Below are 22,468 nucleotides of genomic sequence, written 5' to 3'. Positions count from 1 at the left end.
CAGGTGTTCCTAGAACATCTTGCATGCAACTTGTGTTAGCCAGATTGGGCAGTAAGAATGCTGTCCTCTGAATATTGGGAACCTGTGTTCTGATTTCGGATTGCTACTTTTATCATGGAGATGCAGAAAGAGGCAGCTGGCCATTGTTTTCCACCTCATGTCATTGTTGCAAGCCTCTCTTCCTTGGCTGAAGTGATTTCCAGTGAATGTGAGACTAATGTCCTTTCCCTGCTTGCCCTGTTTCATTTTTCTCTCTCTTTTTTTTCTTTTTGAAAATCAGACATCAAAGATTAGGACATTTCAAAGTAACTGCATATATGAAGAAAATTAGAAAGTTATATTACACTTACAGAAAACAGCACAGGCTCAGAAAAGGCCTGAGGAGATCTTAAGTGTGCACATCAGGCTAATCTTTAACAGGGAGACATCCTGCAATAATTATAACACCAAAAACAATAACAAAAAACAAAAAGCCCCTTGGCAAGGTAGAGAATCTGATTTTCACAGTTACCACATTATTACATTGAAATGCCCAGTTTTTTCAACAAAAGTTCACAAGGTATGAAAAACAAAACAAAACAAAACAAAAACAAAAACACAAAGGTATGGCTCATTCAAAAATCAATCAATCAACAGAAACTGTCTCTGAAAAATACCTAAGGGCACATATACTAGAAAAGAACTTTAAGTAACTATTTTAAAGATGCCAAAGGACTAAATAAAGATGTGGAGAAATTAAAACACTAATGTGTGAACAAAATGTAAATATGCATAAGAGATACAAAGCCTCAAAAAAAGAACAATAAAAAAATTCCAAAGCTAAAATATACAATAACTGAAATGAAAAATGTACTAGAGGAATTCAAAGACAGGTTTGAGCAGGCAGAAGAAAAATTCATTGAAATTGAAGATAGAAAATTAAAATAATTGCGAATGAGAAACAGAAAGAAAAAGGATTAAAGAGAAGTATACACAGCTTAAGGACCTGTGGCACACCATCAAGTGAACCAACATGAACATTGAAGAAGTCTCAAAAAGAGAGGAGAGATATAAGAAAAGAAAAAATATTTAAAGAAATAGGTGAAAATTCCCCAAATACGTAAAAAAGAATAATATAAACATATAAGAAGCTCAATGAATTCAAAGTAAAATAAACTCAGGGACCTACTCAGTCGTATTATAGTCAAACTTTCAACAAAAAGGATCTTAAAAAAATAAGACAGAAGTGACTTCTCACATATAAGACATCCAAAATAAAATTATAAGAAGTTTTCTAGACAGAAACTTTAGATACCAGAAGTCAGTGAGCCATTATATTCAAAATGCTAGAAGCAAAAACAACCTAAATGTCACCAAGAATTCTACATTCAGCAAAAATTTTCTTCAAAAGTGAGAGATAAATAAAGATATTCCCAGAGAAACAAAAGCTGAGGTAGTTTGTTACCACTGGACCTGCCCTGTAGAAAAGGCTTCACTGAGTCATACAGGGTGAAATGAGAAGACACTAGTGAGTATCACAAATCCCTATGCACACGAAGAAATAAATATATGAGAAAAAAAAGAAAATACATAGGCAACTACAAAATCTAGCATTATTGTAAAAATGGCTTGTAAACTCCACTTTTTATTTTCTACATTATTTGAAAGACTAATAAATTTTTTAAAAACTAGTCAAAAAGCCAATATTATTGTACCTTTTATTTGTACCTACATTTTTTTTTTGGTTTTCTACACAACTTTAAAAGACAATGCATTTAAAAGAATTGCTAGTTTATAATTCTGGGTGCACAGTGCTGAAAGATGTAATTCTGTAAAATCAACATTCAAAATGGGTAAGGGCTGGCTTTCTAAAAATTCGTTTTTGTATATTATCTAAGTTAAGTTGGTAAAAATTTAAATTAGAGTGTTACAACTTTAGGATAGTATATGTAATCCCCACGATACCCACAAAGATAATACCTGTAATATACACTTAAAAGCTAATAATATTGGAATTCAAATGTTTCCTTATTTAAAAAATCAGCTAAACATACACACTTATCAATAATACATGAAATAAGAGACAAAAAAGCTACCATGTACGTTGAAAATAAACAGTATAATGATCAAAGTTAATCTCTTCTGTTTAGTAATTAGTTTAATTGTAAGTAGATTAAGCTCTCTCATCAAAAGACAGACATTGATAGAATAGATAAAACACCATCAACAACAACAACCAATAATTTAAGTATATGCTCTCCATAAGAGACTCACTTTAGATCCAAAGACACAAACACAGTTGACCCTTCAACAGCAAGGGTTTGAACTGAGTAGGTCCTTTCACACACAGATTTTATTCTGCCTCTGCCACCTCTGAGACAATAAGACTAAACCCTCCTCTTCCTCCTCCTCCTCCTCAGCCTACTCAACATGAAGACAATAAGAATGAAGAACTTTATGATGATACACTTCCACTTAATAATAATTATATATATTCTTTTCCTATGATTTTCTTGATAACGTTTACATTTTCCTATCTTTATTTTTGTGATACAGCCTATATTATATATAACATACAAAATATTTGTTAAAAATTGTTTATGTTATCAATAAAGTTTCTAATCAACAGTAGGCTATTAATAGCCGAGTCTGGAAGACATCAAAAGATAATATGCAGATTTTCAAATGCACAGGGCCTTGGTGCCCCTAACTTCTTCATTGTTCAAGGGTCAACAGTAGATTGAAAATATAAGAATAGAAAAAGATATTTCATACAATTAGTAACCAAGAGAGCAGAGTTATTTATACTTATATTGTGTTTATACTTACATACTTCAGAAAAAAAATTGAAAAAGTTTACAAGACAAAAAGAATAACGTTATATCTTAATAAATATTTCAATGCAGTAATATATAGCTGTTATAAGCATTTATGCACCTAGTGACAAACCATCAAAATATATGAAGCAAAACTGATAAAACTGAAGGAGTAGATAGGCAGTTCTACAATAATAGTTGGCTATTTCAATATCTCAATTCAATAATGGATAGAAAAAACAAAGGTAATACATTTAAGGTAATGAAGGACTTAAACAACACAATAAGTCAAATATATCTAATAGACATATGCAGAATACTATATCCAAAAATGAAATGTGAAACATTCTTCTCAAGGGCACTTGGGACCTTTTCCAGAACAGACTACATGTTAGGCCACAAGCTAAATCTTCATAGATTATAAAAAATAGATATCATACAAGTATCTTCTTTGACCATGAGATGAAGTTAAAAATCAACAGAAGTAAATCTAAAAAAATTTACAAAATTGTGGAAATTAAATTACTCTTAAACAGCCAGTGAACCAAAAACAAAATTACTAGGACAATTAGAAAATACTTGGAGGCTAGTTAAAACCACAATGTACCAAAACTTAAGAGATGCACCAAAAGCAATGCTAATTGAGAAATTTGTGACTATGAATGCTTATATTAAAAAACAAGACAGAAAACTAACAACCTAACTTTACAACTTAAGAAACTGGATAAAAAAGAGCAAACAAAACCTACAGCTAGTAGAAGAAAGAAAATAATGAAGAACGGAGCAGAGTTAAGGTAGGGAATTAAACTAAATAGAGAAAAATCAATGAAACGAAAGGTTGTTTCTTTGAAAAGATCAATGAAATTGACAAACCTTTAGATCTATGAGCTTAAAAAAAGAAACTAATCACATTAATAAAATCAACAATGTACATTACTACAAGTTCTATGGAAATAAATAGGATTATGAGGGAATATTATGTACAACTGTACACCAAAAAATGGGATAACCGAGACGAGTTGGAGAAATTTCTAGACACACAAAACCTGTCAAGATTAAATCACAAAAGAATAGAAAATATAAGTATGCCAATAACTAGTAAGGAGATTGGGTGAGTGATCGATAATCTGACAAAGAAATGCCCTGTACCACATAGTTTCACTGGTAGATTCTACCAAACGCTTAAAGAAATAAAACCAAACTTCTACAATTTAAAAAAAAAAAATTGAAGAGGAGGAAACACTTCTTAACTCATTCTATGAAGACATACTTACCCTGATAATAAATAAACAATGAGAATGCAAGACAAGAAAGACCAATATCTCTTATGAAAATTGATTTAAAAATCCTTAACAAAATACTAACAATTTAGGAGTATATTTAAGAAGTATATACCATGAGCAAATGGCATATATTCCTGGAATACAAGTGTGGTTCAACATATGAAAATTAATCAATGCGTATACCACATTAACAGAAGGAAGAAAAAAACACAAGTTTACCTCAAACAATGCAGAAAAGGATTTGACACAATTAATACTCTCTCAAGATAAAAAAAAAAAAAAAAAAAAAACTCAGAAAACTAGGACTAGAAGGAAGCTACCACAACATAATACAAGCCATGTATAAAAAATTCTCAGAGGATGTAATACTCAAATGTGAAAGACTGAAAGCTTTTCCTCTAAGATCGGGAACAATGTAAAAATGCCCGCTTTTTCTACTCCTATTTAACATAGTACTGGAAGGTTTAGCCAGAGAAATTAGGCAAGAAAAACTAATAAAAGACATCCAAATTGGAAAGAAGTGAATAAAAATAAAAGTAGCTTTGCACATAATATAACATTATATGAAGAAAACCTTAAAGATTCCATGAAAATTATTAGAAAAGATAAATAAATTCATCAAAATACCCAAAAACAAAATCAACATAGAAAAATTAGTTCCATTTGGAAACACTAACAATGAACAGTTTGAAAAAGAAATTATGAACACAATCCCATTTACAACAGCATCATAAATAACAAAATACTTAAGAATGAACTTGACCAAGATGATGAAACTGTTATCAATGAAAACTATGAAACTTTGCTGAAAGAAATTAAAGATGAGGTAAATAAATAGGAAAATATCCCATTATCATAGACTCAATGATTTAATAACATTAAGATGTCAATACTACTCGAAGCAATCTCCAGATTCAATGCAATCCTTATGAGAATCTCAGCATCTTAATAAATTTTTGTTTGTTTCTGCAGAAATAAGAAAACTCATCCTAAAATAATATAGAATCTCAAGGAATCCCAAATAGCCAGTCATCAAAAAGAATTGAGCTGAAACACAAACGTACTGATTTCAAAACTTACCACAATGCTACAGTAACCAAAACAGTGTGGAACAAACATACAGATGAACATATGGACCAATGTGATATAATATGCAGTGCAGAAATAAGGCCTTAGAGAGAGTCACATGATTTTTCATAAGAGTGTCAAGACCATTCAATGGAAAAGAGACAGTTTTTTCAACAAATGGTGCTGGGAAAACTGGATATCAATATGCAAAAAAAAATGAAGTTAGACTTTTACATAACATCATATGCAGAAATTAATTCAAAATAAAGCTAAAAGTAAGACCTAAAACATAAAACTCTTACAATAACACATAGGGAAAAATCCTCATGACATCAAGTTTTGTAATAATTTCTTTGATGTGATAACAAAAGCATAGACAACAAATTAAAAAGTAAACAAATTGAACTCTATGTAAAAATTTTTAAGATATACACCAAAAGATAATATCAAAAGAGCATAAAGACAATCCATGAAATGGGAGAAAATATTAGCAAATAATATATCTGATAAGCAACTAATACCCAGAATATATAGAGAGCTTCTAAAATTCAATAGAATTTTTTAAAAGAACCAACCCCATTTAAAAATGGGCAAAATACTTGATTACATACATATATATACAAAAAGATATACAAATGGCCCAGCAGGCATAAGAAAATATGCTCAATATATCTCACACCCAATAGGCTAATTACTATTTTAAAAAATGAACACAGAAAGCAATTGTTGGCAAAAATGTGGAGAAATAGGGAAACTTGGTAATGTATAATGGTATGGCCACTATGGAAAACAATTATGGTGTTTCCTTAAAAAAATTAAAAATAGAATCACCATGTGTAATCCAGCAGTTTCACTTTTACGTATATCTAAAGGAAATGAAATCAATATGTTGAAGGTGTATCTGTACACTCATGCTCATAGCAGCATTATTCATAACAGCTAAATTGTGGACAAAAGTCAAGTGTCTATCAGCAGGTGAATGGACAAGCAAAATGCAGCATATGCATTCAACAGAATATTATTCAGCCTTACAACTAAGGAAATTCTGACATATGATCTAATATAGATTAAAAATTAGGAACATTATGCTAAGTGAAATCAGCCAGTCACAAAAAAATATACATTGTGTGATGGCAATTCTATGCGGTATTTAGAGTAGCCAAAATAATAGAGAAATAAAGTAGAATGGTGGTTTCCAAGGGTTGGGGGAAGGGTAAATATGGAGATATTTTTTATTTGGTACAGAGTTTCAGTTTCATAAAGAAAAAGACTTACGAAGATAGATGATATTGATGACTGTACAACTTTATGAATTAATACCATTAAATTTTACACTTAAAATCATTGATGGTAAATTTTATGTTACGTGTATTTTACCACAATTAAAACATTGAATACCATAATTCATTTCGCTAAATAGGTATTCACTTCACCAAATAATATAGTTTGTACATCTTTAAAGAACTCATTTATAATATAATGTATCAGCAAAACACTACCAAGTCAAGCTAAAACATTGTTAAAAGACATTCATCCTACTACTTTGACAGATACACATTCATGAAAACTTGGATGGCTACATTAAATTTAGAATTTCTGGGTTCCTTGCAGTATCAAGCATGAACGTGCCTGTGTAAGGAGAGACAGCCCCGGCCCCAGATTGCATGCACACAGTCTGCCTTTTTTGGAAAAAAAAAAAAAAAAAGAAACGAAAAGAAGACAATCTGCATGTCTAACTGCTGTTCACACTCCCTAGCCAGAAACAGCCACACCTTGGCCATCACTTCGTCCCATGTGTGGACACACCTATTGCAGGGTGTGTAACATGTGTGGTACAGTCTTCTCGCTGGAGGAGACATCTGGAGCATAAGCCATAGTGGATCCGGAATTGGTGGGTTCTTGGTCTCGCCGACTTCAAGAATGAAGCCACGGACCCTCGTGGTGAGTGTTACAGTTCTTAAAGATGGTGTGTCCAGAGTTTCCTCCTTCAGATATTCAGATGTGTCCAGAGTTTCTTCCTTCTGGTGGGTTCGTGGTCTCACTGACTTTAGGAGTGAAGCTGCAGACCTTCCTGGTGTTACAGCTCTTAAAGAAGGCGTGTCTGGAGTTGTTTGTTCCTTCCAGTGGATTCATGGTCTTGCTGGCTTCAGGAGTGAAGTTGCAGACCTTCGCAGGTGAGTGTTACAGCTCATTAAGGTGGCACAGACCCAAATAGTGAGCAGTGGCAAGATTTATCACAAAGAGCGAAAGAACAAAACCTCCACAGTGCGGAAAAGGACTCGAGTAGGTTGCCGCTGCTGGCACAGGTGTCCTGCTTTTATTCCCTTATCTGGCCCTACCCATATCCTGTGGATTGGTCCGTTTTACAGAGAGCTGATTGGTCCATTTTACAGAGAGCCAATTGGTTCATTTTACAGAGAGCTGATTGGTCTGTTTTGAGGGAGTGCTGACTGGTGCATTTACAAACCTTTAGCTAGACACAGAGTGCTGATTGGTGTGTTTACAATCCTTTAGCCAGACAAAAGTTCCCCAAGTCCCTACTCATCCCAGATGCCCAGCCAGCTTCACCTCTCACTGGCACTCCCCAGGGGACTTTGTGGCACCCAGCCCGGGCGCTCCAGCAGCCGAGAGGGGGCTCGTCCCAGACAACCAAGAGGAAAAGAGGGGAAGCCAGATACAGATGGAGACCCGCCACTGTGGCCAACAACCCTGCAAAGAGGGAACTGCGGTCCACACAGGACCCGGCCTCTGATCAAGCCCAGCAGTCACTGGGTGGCTGTGGGGAGTGCTGGCTGGCCAAGCCCACGCCCACCTGGAACCCACGCAGGCCCGCAAGCACTGGGCAGCCCTGGCTCCCACCTGCGTGTCTCCCTCCACACCTCCCTGGGAGCAGAGGGAGCTGGCTCCAGCCTCGGCCAGCCCCAGAGAGGGGACCCCACAGCGCAGTGGCAGGTTGAAGGGCTCCTCCAGCATGGGCAGAGTGGAGGCGGAGGCTGAGGAGGCACTGACAGTGAGTGAGGGCTGCTAGCACGTTGTCACCTCTCAATAACAAGACAAAAAACTTCAAGTGTGGATATGCATAACATAGCCTAAAAGAGGTGAGTGTACCAGGGACTCCTCACTTGTTGAAGTAGAGTGTGATCACGATGGTCAAAACACAGGTTTTCTCAAGCACAAAACCTGGTGTAGGTAGGCTACATGTTCCTATGTAAGAGAAGACTTTAAGACATAAAAATGCTCATTAAGATTTAAAAAACAAGGAAACAACCAGTGAGGGAAAGAGCAATAGGACCCAAAATTGAACGGCTTGCTAAGGGATTGGTCTTATAAAGGACTCAGAAACAGTAGTCAGAAGCTTAAGTGTTATTTTCAGCATGATGAGAAACCATTGGAGTATTTTGAAGAAGGACAGAACATGTTATCTTTTTACGTTCCAAAAGATCATCTTGTGGTGGGGAAGTGTGGGGAGGGGAACAAGATGGCCTACTAGAAACAGCGGAGTTCAAAGGCTCCCATGGAAAAAAATGTAATAAACGTGTTAATCCTTTACTGGCAACCAAAATATCCAGGTTCTCTCACCAAAATTGACTAGAAGGCTGGCAGGACCCACTGAGAGAAGGAAGAGCGGTGTGGTGCAGTGGCCCACCTGAGAGCCACATGGGGAAGAGGAACCCCCTCCCCTCAGCTGAGGGAGGTAGTGAGTGTGCTACCCAGCCAGGGAAACTGTGCTTTTTCCACAGAACTGTGCAACCTAGGGATCGGAAGTTTCCACTGGTGAACTCACGCCAGCAGGTCCTAGCATCCCAACCCTGGAACAGGCAGATTGTTACAGCCTCTCAGCTGGAATGTGCTTAAGCCTACCAAACTCCCAACGGAGGGGCAACCAACACTCGCTGTAGCGGCCTGCTGTCTAAGCCATTTGAGCTCCTTGGGGGAGGGACAGCAGCTAGAACTAGGACTTGCAACTGCCTAATACTCTAAGCTCCCTAGGAGAGACGGGCAGCACCCATTTCTATAGCTCCAGGCTGTGCTTTTTCCCCTTACCAGGGAGGCTGGACAGCTTGATCCCAAGACTTGTCCCCACAGCCCAACACACCTGCTGTGGCAGTCTGCAGCCGGAGTGTCTCTTCAGGTATAATTCTGACCCATCCTTCCTTAGTGGACAGGACTTCCCTGCAGGAACTCCAACAACTCCAGCCAGGGGCTCAGAGACAGAACTCTGATCTCCCTGGGCCTGAGCCCCTAGGGAAGGGGTGGATGCAGTCTCTGGGGATCAGTGGACTTAGCCTCTCCTCCTGGTAGTTCTGAGGAATCCCAGCAGACCAGACCAGTGGGTTTTCCCCCCAGCGAAACACACCCTCTCCACCAAGGGACACAGTGCTTAGTTAAATGTGTCCTGCTCCTCGTGCCACCCAACTGCGTGAGACAACAGGGGTTGTCAGATACCCTATACAGGAGTGATACTACTGGCATCAGGTCGGTGCCTCTCAAGGTCAGAGGTCTCAGAAGAAGCAACAGACACCCATCTTTGCTGCTCTCCAGTCTCCTTGAGGGACATCTCCAGGCATGGGAGCGAATCAGATGAATAGGACCTGAAGTGAACCCCCAGCAAGTTGCAGCAGCCCTACAGAGGAGGGACTTGATTGTTGAAAGAAAAACAAACAAGCAGAAAGTGACAACAGAAGCATCAACAACAACAAAAAGGCTCCCACAAAAACTCCATCTGAGGATCAGTAGCTTCAAGGACCGAAACTAGACAAACTCACTAAGATGACAAAGAATCAATGAAAAAAATGCTGAAAACCCAAAAGGCAAGAGTGCCTCTTCTCCTCCAAATGATCACATTGTCTTTCCATCAAGGGTGCAGAACTGGCTGGAGAATCAGATGGATGAATTGATAGAAGTAGGCTTCAGAAGATGGCTAATAAAGATTAGAATGAACTAACGGAGCATGTTCTAACTCAATGCAAAGAAGCTAAGAACCTTGATAAAAGGTTAGAGAAATTGCTAAGTAAAATAACCAGTTTAGAGAGAAACATAAATGACCTGATGGAGCTGAAAAACACAGTGTGAGAACTTCATGAAGCATGCACAAATATTAACAGCTGAATCAACCAAGCAGAAGAAAGGATATCAGAGTTTGAGGACCACCTTACTGAAAGAAGACATGAAAACAAGAATAGAGAAAAAAGAATGAAAAGGAATGAAAAAAGTTTCAAGAAATATGGAACTTCATAAAAAGACCAAACCTTCAACTGATAAGAGTACCAAGAGATGGGGAGAATGGAAACAAGCTAGAAAACACACTTTAGGATATTATCCAGGAGAAATTCCCCAATCTGGTAAGAAAGGCCAACATGGAAATTCAGGAAAGACAGAGTAGACCATTAAGATACTCAACAGGAAGGTCAACCCCAAGACATAATCTTCAGATTCTCCAAGGTTGAAATGAAGGAAAAACTGTTAAGGGAAGCCAGAGAGAAAGGCCAGGTCACCTACAAAGGGAAGCCCATCAGACAAACAGCAGAACTCTCAGAAGAACCTCTACAGCCAGACGAGATTGGGGACAAATATTCAACATTCTTAAATAAAATAATTTTTATTATTTTGAGATACGTCCCATCAATACCTAATTTATTGAGAGTTTTTAGCATGAAGGGTTGTTGAATTTTGTCAAAGGCCTTTTCTGCATCTATTGAGATAATCATGTGGTTTTTGTCTTTGGTTGTGTTTATATGCTGGATTACATTTATTGATTTGCATATATTGAACCAGCCTTGCATCCCAGGGATGAAGCCCACTTGATCATGGTGGATAAGCTTTTAGATGTGTTGCTGGATTCAGTTTGCCATTATTTTATTGAGGATTTTTGCATCAATGTTCATCAAGGATATTGGTCTAAAATTCTCTTTTTTGGTTGTGTGTCTGCCCGGCTTTGGTATCAGGATGATGTTGGCCTCATAAAACGAGTTAGGGAAGATTCCCTCTTTTTCTATTGATTGGAATAGTTTCAGAAGGAATGGTACCAGTTCCTCCTTATACCTCTGGTAGAATTCGGCTGTGAATCCATCTGGTCCTGGACTCTTTTTGGTTGGTAAGCTATTGATTATTGCCACAATTTCAGCTCCTGTTATTGGTCTATTCAGAGATTCAACTTCTTCCTGGTTTAGTCTTGGGAAAGCGTATGTGTCAAGGAATTTATCCATTTCTTTTAGATTTTTTAGTTTATTTGCATAGAGGTGTTTATAGTATTCTCTGATGGTAGTTTGTATTTCTGTGGGATCGGTGGTGATATCCCCTTTATCATTTTTTATTGTGTCTATTTGATTCTTCTCTCTTTTTTTCTTTATTAGTCTTGCTAGCGGTCTATCAAAATAATAAGAGCTATCTATGACAAACCCACAGCCAATATCATACTGAATGGGCAAAAACTGGAAGCACTCCCTTTGAAAACTGGCACAAGACAGGGATGCCCTGTCTCACCACTCCTATTCAACATAATGTTGGAAGTTCTGGCCAGGGCAATTAGGCAGGAGAAGGAAATAAAGGGCATTCAATTAGGAAAAGAGGAAGTCAAATTGTCCCTGTTTGCAGATGACATGATTGTATATCTAGAAAACACCATTGTCTCAGCCCAAAATCTCCTTAAGCTGATAAGCAACTTCAGCAAAGTCTCAGGATACAAAATCAATGTACAAAAATCACAAGCATTCTTATACACCAATAATAGACAAACAGCCAAATCATGAGCGAACTCCCATTCACTATTGCTTCAAAGAGAATAAAATACCTAGGAATCCACGTTACAAGGGATGTGAAGGACCTCTTCAAGGAGAACTAAAAACCGGGGGAGGGATAGGATTGGGAGATATACCTAATGCTAGATGACGAGTTGGTGAGTGCAGCACACCAGCATGGCACATGTATACATATGTAACTTACTTGCACGTTGCGCACATGTACCATAGAGTCTAAAGTATAATAATAATAATAATAATAAAGGGGAAAAAAAACACTGCTCAATGAAATAAAAGAGGATACAAACAAATGGAAGAACATTCCATGCTCATGGGTAGGAAGAATCAATATCGTGAAAATGGTCATACTGCCCAAGGTAATTTATAGATTCAATGCCATCCCCATCAAGCTACCAATGACTTTCTTCACAGAATTGGAAAAAACAACTTTAAAGTTCATATGGAACCAAAAAAAGCCCACATCACCAAGTCAATCCTAAGCCAAAAGAACAAAGCTGGAGGCATCATACTACCTGACTTCAAACTATACTACAAGGCTACAGTAATCAAAACAGCATGGTACTGGTACCAAAACAGAGATATAGATCAATGGAACAGAACAGAGCCCTCAGAAATAATGCCACATATCTACAACCATCTGATCTTTGACAAACCTCAGAAAAACAAGCATTGGGGAAAGGATTCTCTGTTTAATGAATGGTGCTGGGAAAACTGGCTAGCCATATGTAGAAAGCCGAAATTGGATCCCTTCCTTACACCCTATATAAAAATCAATTCAAGATGGATTAAAGACTTAAACGTTAGACCTAAAACCATAAAAACCCCAGAAGAAAACGTAGGCATTACCACTCAGGACATAGGCATGGGCAAGCACTTCATGTGTAAAACACCAAAAGCAATGGCAACAAAAGCCAAAATTGACAAATGGGATCTAATTAAACTAAAGAGCTTCTGCACAGCAAAAGAAACTACCATCAGAGTGAACAGGCAACCTACAAAATGGGAGAAAATTTTCGCAACCTACTCATCTGACAAAGGGCTAATATCCAGAATCTACAATGAACTCCAACAAATTTACAAGAAAAAAACAAACAACCCCATCAAAAAGTGGGCGAAGGACATGAACAGACACTTCTCAAAAGAAGACATTTATGCAGCCAAAAAACACATGAAAAGATGCTCATCATCACTGGCCATCAGAGAAATGCAAATCAAAGCCACAATGAGATACCATCTCACACCAGTTAGAATGGCAATCATTAAAAACTCAGGAAACAACAGGTGCTGGAGAGGATGTGGAGAAATAGGAACACTTTTACACTGTTGGTGGGACTGTAAACTAGTTCAACCATTGTGGAAGTCAGCGTGGCGATTCCTCAGGGATCTAGAACTAGAAATACCATTTGACCCAGCCATCCCATTACTGGGTATATACCCAAAGGACTATAAATCATGCTGCTACAAAGACACAAGCACACTTATGTTTATTGCAGCACTATTCACAATAGCAAAGACTTGGAACCAACCCAAATGTCCAACAATGATAGACTGGATTAAGAAAATGTGGCACATATACACCATGGAATACTATGCAGCCATAAAAAATGATGAGTTCAGGTCCTTTGTAGGGACATGGATGAAATTGGAAATCATCATTCTCAGTAAACTATCACAAGAACAAAAAACCAAACACCGCATATTCTCACTCATAGGTGGGAATTGAACTATGAGAACACATGGATATAGGAAGGGGAACATCACACTCTGGGGACTGTTGAGGGGTGGGGGCATGGGGGAGGGATAGCATTGGGAGATATACCTAATGCTAGATGACGAGTTAGTGGGTGCAGCGCACAAGCATGGCACATGTATACATATGTAACTAACCTGCACATTGTGCACATGTACCCTAAAACTTAAAAGTATAATAATAATGATAAATAAATAAATAAATAAATACATAAAAACAAAAAGAAAAAAAAAGAATTTTTAACCCAGAATTGCATATCCAGTCAAACTAAGTTTCATAAGTCAAGTACAAATAAAATCCTTTCCAGACAAGCAAATGCTGAGGGATTTCATTACCACCAGGCCTGCCCTGCAAGAGCTCCTGAGAGAAACACTAAATATGGAAAGGAAAAGCTGGTACCAGCCACTGCAAAAACACACCAAAATATAAAGACAAATGACACTACAAAGAAACTGCATCAACTAGTGTGCAAAATAACCAAATAGCAGCATGATGAAAGAATCAAATTCGCACATTACAATACTAACCTTAAATGTAAATGGGCTAAACGCCCCAATAAAAACACACAGGCTGGCCAATTGAATAAATAATCAAGACCTATCAGTGTGCTGTATTCAGGAGACCTCACATGCAAAGACACCCATAGGCTCAAGATAAAGGGATAGAAGAAAATTTACCAAGCGAATGGAAAGCAAAGAAAAGCAGGGGTGCAATCCTAGTCTGTAAGAAGACAGACTTTAAACCAACACGATCTAAAGATACAAAGAAGGGCATTACATAATGATAAAGGGAACAATTCAACAAGAAGAGCTAACTATTCTGAATATGTATGCATCTAATACAGGAGCACCCAGATTGATAAAACAAGTTATTAGAGACCTACAAAGAGACTTAAGACTCCCACACAATAATAGTGGGAGACTTTAACATCCCACTGTCAGTATTAGATCAATGAGACAGAAAATTAACAAGGATATTAAGGACTTTAATTCTGCTCTGGATCAAGTGAACCTAGGAGACATATACAAAACTCACTACTCCAGATTAACAGAACATACATTCTTTTCAGTGCCACATGGCGCTTATTCTAAATTTGACCACATAATTGGAAGTAAAATACTCCTCAGCAAAAGACTGAAATTATAACAAACAGTCTCTCAGACCACAATGCAATCAAATTAGAACTCAGGATTAAGAAACTCACTCAAAACCACACAACTATATGGAAATTTAAAAACCTGCTCCTGAATGAGTCCTGGGTAAATAATGAAATTAAGGCAGACATCAAGAAGTTCTTTGAAACCAATGAGGACAAAGAGACAATGTACCAGAATCTCTGGGACATAGCTACAGCAGTGTTGAGGGAAATTTATAGCAGTAAATGCCCACATCAGAAATCTAGAAAGATCAAAAATAGTCAACTTAACATCATAATTAAAAGAGCTAGAGAAACAAGAGCAAACTAATCCAAAAGCTAACAGAAGACAAGAAATAACTAAGATCAGAGAAGAATTTAAATAGATACGATACAAAAAATCCTCCAAAAAATCAAGAAATCCAGGAGCTGTTTTTTTTTTTAAATTAACAAAATAGACTGCTAGCTAGACTAATGAAGAAGAAGAGAGAGAAGCATCAAATAGCCCCTGTAAAAAATGATAAAGGGGATAGCACCAGACCCCACATAAGTACAAACTACTATCAGACAATACTATAAACACCTCTACCCAAATAAACTAGAAAATCTAGGAGACATTGATAAATTCCTGGCTGCAAACACCCTATGAAGACTAAACCAAAAAGAAGTTGAATTCTTGAATAGACCAATAACAAGCTCTGAAATTGAGGCAGTAGTTAATACTCTACCAACTGAAAAACAAAAACCCAGAACCAGATGGATTCACAGCTGAATTCTACCAGAAATACAAAGAGGAGTTGGTACCATGTCTTCAGAAACTATCCCAAACAATTGAAAAGGAGAGACTCCTTCCTACCTCGTTTTATGAAGCCAACATCTTCCTGATACTAAAACTTGGAAGAGACAAAACAAAAAAAGAAAACTTCAGGCCAACATCCCTGATGAATGTCAATGCAAAAATCCTCAACAAAATACTGACAAACCGAATCCAGAAGCACATCAAAAAATTTAGCCACCACAATCAAGATGGCTTCATAAGTGGGATGCAAGGCTGGTTGAACATATGCAAATCAATGAATGTAATCTATGACATAAACAGAACCAATGACAAAAACCACATGATTATCTCGATGGATGTGGAAAAGGCTTTTGATAAAATTCAACATCCCTTCATATTAAAAACTGTCAATAAACTAGGTATTGATTGAGCATATCTCAAGTTAATAAGAGCTATTTATGACAAATGCACAGCCAATGTCATATTGAAGGGCAAAAGCAGGAAGCATTCCTTTTGAAAACCAGTACAAGATAAAAATGCCATCTCTCAACACTCTTATTTAACATAGTATTGGAAGTTCTGGCCAGGGCAATCAGGTAATAGAAAGACATAAAGGATATTCAAATAGGAAGAGAGAAAATCAAGTTGTCCCTCTTTGCAGAAGACATGATTTTATATTTAGAAAACCCCATCAGCTGAACCCCAAAACTCATTGAACTAATAAGCAACTTCAATAAATTCTCAGGATACAAAATCAATGTGCAAAAATCATAAGCATTCCTTTACACCAACAATAGTCAAGCAGAGAACCAAATCATGAATAAACTTCTATTCACAATTGCTACAAAGAGTATGAAATACTGAGGAATATAGGTAACAAGGGATTTGAAGGACCTCCTCAAGAACTACAAACCACTTCTCAAGGACATAAGAGAGGACACAAACAAATGGAAAAACATTCTATCCTCATGGATAGGAAGAATAAATATTGTGAAAATGGCCATACTGTCCAAAGTAATTTATAGATTCAATGCTATTCCCTTCAAACTACCATTGATATTTTTCACAGAATTATAAAAAATGATTTTGAATCTCATATAAAATCAAAGAAGACCCCATATAGCCAAGACAATCCTAAGTAAAAAGAACAAACCTGGAGGCATCATGCTACCTGACTTCAAACTATATCACAAGGCTACAGTAAACAAAACATCATGGTTCTGGTACCAAAGCAGACATATAGATCAATGGAGCAAAACAGAAACCTCAGAAAGAGCACCACACATCTACAACCATCTGATCTTCAACAAACCTGACAAAATCAAGCAATGGGGAAAGGATCTCCTATTCAGTAAATGGTGCTGGGAAAACTAGCTAGTCATACACAGAATAATGAAACTGTACTCCTTTCTTACACCTTATACAAAAATTAACTCAAGATGGATTAAAGACTTAAATGCAATGCCCAAAAACATAAAAACCTTAGAAGAAAACATAGCCAATACCATTCAGGGCACAGGCATGGGCAAAGACTTCATGACAAAAATGCCAAAAGCAATTGCCGCAAAAGCCAAAATTGACAAATGGGATCTAATAAAACTAAAGGGCTTCTGCACAGTAAAAGAAACTATTATCAGAGTGAAAAGGCAACCTACAGAATGGGAGAAAATTTTTGCAATTGGCCCATCTGATAAAGATCTAATATCCAGAATTTACAAGGAACTTAAACATATTTAAAAGAAAAAAAAAACCAAACAACCCCATCAAAAAGTGGACAAAGGATGTGATCAGATGCCTCTCAAAAGAAGATATTTACATGGCCAACAAACATATGACAAAAAGCTCAACATCACTGATAATCAGAGAAATGCAAATCAAAACCACAATGAGATACCATCTCACACCAGTCAGAATGGCAATTATTAAAAAGTCAGGAAACAATAGATGCTGACTGGACTGTGGAGAAATAGGAATGCTTTTACACTGTTTGTGGGAATGTAAATTAGCTCAACCATTGTGGAAGACAGTGTGGCGATTCCTCAAAGATCTAGAACCAGAAATACTATTTGACCCAGTAATCCCATTACAGGGTATATACCCAAAGGAATATAAATCTTTCTACTATAAGGACACATACACATGTATGTTTACTGCAACACTATTTACAATAGCAAAGACATGGAACCAACCCAAATGCCCATCAAAGAATGGCTGGATTAAAAAAAAAAAAATGTGGCACATATACACCATGGAATACTATGCAGCCATAAAAAGGAATGAGATCATGTCCTTTGCAGGGACATGGATGAAGCTGGAAGCTGGAAGCTATCATTCTCAGCAAATGAACACAGGAACAGAAAACCAAACACTGCATGTTCTCACTCAAAAGTAGATGCTGAACATTGACAACATATGGACAAAGAGAGGGGAACAACACACACCAGGGTCTGTTGGGGGGGGTGGGGCCTGAGGGGAGGGAACTGAGAGGACAGATCAATTGGTGCAGCAAGCCACGATGGCCACACACAAACTTATGTAACAAACCTGCACGTTCTGCACATGTAACCTAATTTTCTTTTAAGAATAAACACATAAAAGAAAAAAATAGATCAACTTACTGCTCTATGAAGAACACACAGCTGGCAACCAAGAAAGAAGGCAGGGAAGCCAGTAAGACTCCAGCCTGGGCTACAGAGTGAGACTCCATCTCAAAAAAAAAAAAAAAAAAAAAAGGACTACTGCCTTACCAGAGGAGATATAACGTGGCTTGGACTAGTATGGACCAGTGGACATAGTAAGACCTGGCTACATTTTACATTTATTTTGAAAATGCTATAAATTTCCCTCTACACACTGCTTTGAATGCATCCCAGAGATTCTGGTATGTTGTGTCTTGGTTCTCGTTGGTTTCAAAGAACATCTTTATTTCTGCCTTCATTTCGTTATGTACCCAGTAGTCATTCAGGAGCAGGTTGTTCAGTTTCCACGTAGTTGAGCGGTTTTGAGTGAGATTCTTAATCCTGAGTTCTAGCTTGATTGCACTGTGATCTGAGAGACAGTTTGTTACAATTTCTGTTCTTTTACATTTATTGAGGAGAGCTTTACTTCCAAGTATATGGTCAATTTTGGAATAGGTGTGGTGTGGTGCTGAAAAAAATGTATATTCTGTTGATTTGGGGTGGAGAGTTCCGTAGATGTCTCTTAGGTCCGCTTGGTGCAGAGCTGAGTTCAATTCCTGGGTATCCTTGTTGACTTTCTGTCTCGTTGATCTGTCTAATGTTGACAGTGGGGTGTTAAAGTCTCCCATTATTAATGTGTGGGAGTCTAAGCCTCTTTGTAGCTCACTCAGGACTTGCTTTATGAATCTGGGTGCTCCTGTATTGGGTGCATATATATTTAGGATAGTTAGCTCTTCTTGTTGAATTAATCCCTTTACCATTATGTAATGGCCTTCTTTGTCTCTTTTGATCTTTGTTGGTTTAAAGTCTGTTTTACACCTTATACAAAAATCAATTCAAGATGGATTAAAGACTTAAATGTTAGACCTAAAACCATAAAAACCCTAGAAGAAAACCTAGGCATTACCATTCAGGACATAGGCATGGGCAAGGACTTCATGTCTAAAACACCAAAAGCAATGGCAACAAAAGCCAAAATTGACAAATGGGATCTAATTAAACTAAAGAGCTTCTGCACAGCAAAGGAAACTACCATCAGAGTGAACAGGCAACCTACAAAATGGGAGAACATTTTCGCAACCTACTCATCTGACAAAGGGCTAATATCCAGAATCTACAATGAACTCCAACAAATTTACAAGAAAAAAACAAACAACCCCATCAAAAAGTGGGCGAAGGACATGAACAGACACTTCTCAAAAGAAGACATTTATGCAGCCAAAAAACACATGAAAAAATGCTCACCATCACTGGCCATCAGAGAAATGCAAATCAAAACCACAATGAGATACCATCTCACACCAGTTAGAATGGCAATCATTAAAAAGTCAGGAAACAACAGGTGCTGGAGAGGATGTGGAGAAATAGGAACACTTTTACACTGTTGGTGGGACTGTAAACTAGTTCAACCCTTGTGGAAGTCAGTGTGGCGATTCCTCAGGGATCTAGAACTAGAAATTCCATTCGACCCAGCCATCCCATTACTGGGTATATACCCAAAGGACTATAAATCATGCTGCTATAAAGACACATGCACACGTATGTTTATTGCAGCATTATTCACAATAGCAAAGACTTGGAACCAACCCAAATGTCCAACAGTGATAGACTGGATTAAGAAAATGTGGCACATATACACCATGGAATACTACGCAGCCATAAAAAATGATGAGTTCACGTCCTTTGTAGGGACATGGATGAAACTGGAAATCATCATTCTCAGTAAACTATCGCAAGAACAAAAAACCAAACACCGCATATTCTCACTCATAGGTGGGAGTTGAACAGTGAGAACACATGGACACAGGAAGGGGAACATCACACTTCGGGGACTGTTGTGGTGTGGGGGGAGGAGGGAGGGATAGCAATGGGAGATATACCTAATGCTAGATGACAAGTTGGTGGGTGCAGCGCACCAGCATGGCACATGTATACATATGTAACTTACCTGCACATTGCACACATGTACCATAAAACCTAAAGTATAATAATGATAATAATAATAATAATAATAAAAGAAAAAAAAAAAAAAAGAAAATGAAGCTGATAGGATTTGCAGATAATGTGGCCTGTGAGGAAAAATTCAATGATGATCATAGGGGTTTTGACCTTAGTAACTGAGTCAACAATGATACCTTTGGCTGAAATGGAGAAAGGAGGATAGGGAGGAAATCATGATGTTTCAATTATTTCACGATGAAGATTCTTATTAAACATTCAAGTGGAAATCCTATAAATATCTCGAGGGATATATCAGGCAAATGCTGAAGGGAAGGGTAGAAAAATGGGAAGGCATAGTGAGAGGTAGAATAAAACCCATGTAAATATAGTGTCCTGAAAGTTAGCAAGGAAAGATTTTGAGAAAGAAGGTGATCAAGTTCATCAACTGCTACTGAAGAATGGAGTAAAACGAATTCTGAGACTCGGATATCGGATTTGGCAAGAAGGAGGTTGTTGTTGGCTACAATGAGAAGAGTGGTTTCGGTGGTTGAGAAGAAAGTGGGAGGTATAAACATGATCGTTTTAGCTTAAGCGATACATTATCCCATATCATCATGAATATTGTGAGCATAAGTTACAATTTCCTTTCTTCCCCAGAGACATTCTTTGCTTTCTGGTGTCAAAGCCACATGGTTGTCTTACAGCAACGATTCCCTCTCCTTTCTGCTACCCTCTGCACATTCTTGAAGCATGTTGCTTATGTGCCAGTGACCAGAGTTAAACAAAATAAATCTATACTGCTTGTACTCATTTTTTTCTGTTCTTTCTTTTTTTATTATTAATCTTTCCTTCTTCTCCCTACCTTTTTCTTCCATTTTCTTCATTGTTTTTTCCTTCCCCATGTTAAAGACATGTGTTAAGGACAGCTCTATGTATCAGAATCTAAACTCTAATTAGGATGCTTTTTTTCTTCCAACTGTAACTTTCTTATTTATTTAAGCCATCATTCTATCTTCCTTTAGTATGGTTTTCCTCCTGGAACACCTTTTATCACCCATTCTGAATTGACTCCTGCTGAGCCAGCTCCACAAATTTCTTTTCAATGTCTACATTTGCTTGAATAAACATCAGAATTATACACTGGAAGTCTATGATTTGAACTGTGGTCTACGGAACAGACTCATCACTGTAACTTTTATTATGCTTTTGATATTCATGGGATTAATAGTGATGGCTCCTCCTGGATTACTACCATTAGCAATAATTTGAGTCTTCTCTTTTTTCCTCCTGGTTAGACTTCCAATTTTATTATCATTTCATATAACCACATTTTGGGTTTGTTGGTTTTCCTATAGATTTCCTGTTTTCAATTTCATTGATCTTTTGCTCCATTTTAATGTTTTGGGGATTCTTTTTTCTCTTTGCTTTAGGCTTACATTGCTCTAAATTCCTGAAGTGGAAGTTTAGGTTTTGATATTAGATCACTTTATCTCTTCTAATATATGCATTCAATTCTTTTTTTTTTAATTTTCCTTAGGTTATTGGGGATAGAGGTGATATTAGGCTACATGAGTACCTTATTTAGTGGTGATTTGTGAGGTTTTGGTGCACCCATCACCTGAACAGTATACACTGCACCCAACTTGTAGTGTTTAATCCCTTAGACCCCTCCCACCCTTCCCCCCAAGTCCCCAAAGTCCCTTGTACTATTCTTATGTCTTTGCATCCTCATAGCTTAGCTCCCACATACCAATGAGAACATATGATGTTTGGGTTTCCATTCATGAGTTACTTCACTTAGAATAATAGTCTCCAATCTCACCCAGGTCACTAAAAATGACATTAATTCATTCCTTTTTATGGCTGAGTAGTATTCCATTGTGTGTGTGTGTGTGTGTGTGTATATATATCACAGATATATATATATATCACAGATATATATATATCACAGATATATATATATCACAGATATATATATCACAGATATATATATCACAGATATATATATCACAGATATATATAATCACAGATATATACATATCACAGATATATATAATCACAGATATATATATCTATCACAGATATATATAATCACAGATATATATATCTATCACAGATATATATCTATCACAGATAGATATCTATCTATCAGTGATAGATATCTATCTATCACAGATAGATATCTATCACAGATAGATAGATATCTATCACAGATAGATAGATATCTATCACAGATAGATAGATATCTATCACAGATAGATATCTATCACAGATAGATACAT

Source organism: Pongo pygmaeus, chromosome 7, assembly GCF_028885625.2.
Source record: "Pongo pygmaeus isolate AG05252 chromosome 7, NHGRI_mPonPyg2-v2.0_pri, whole genome shotgun sequence".
Taxonomy (NCBI): domain Eukaryota; kingdom Metazoa; phylum Chordata; class Mammalia; order Primates; family Hominidae; genus Pongo; species Pongo pygmaeus.
This window is presented reverse-complemented; position numbering follows the sequence as displayed.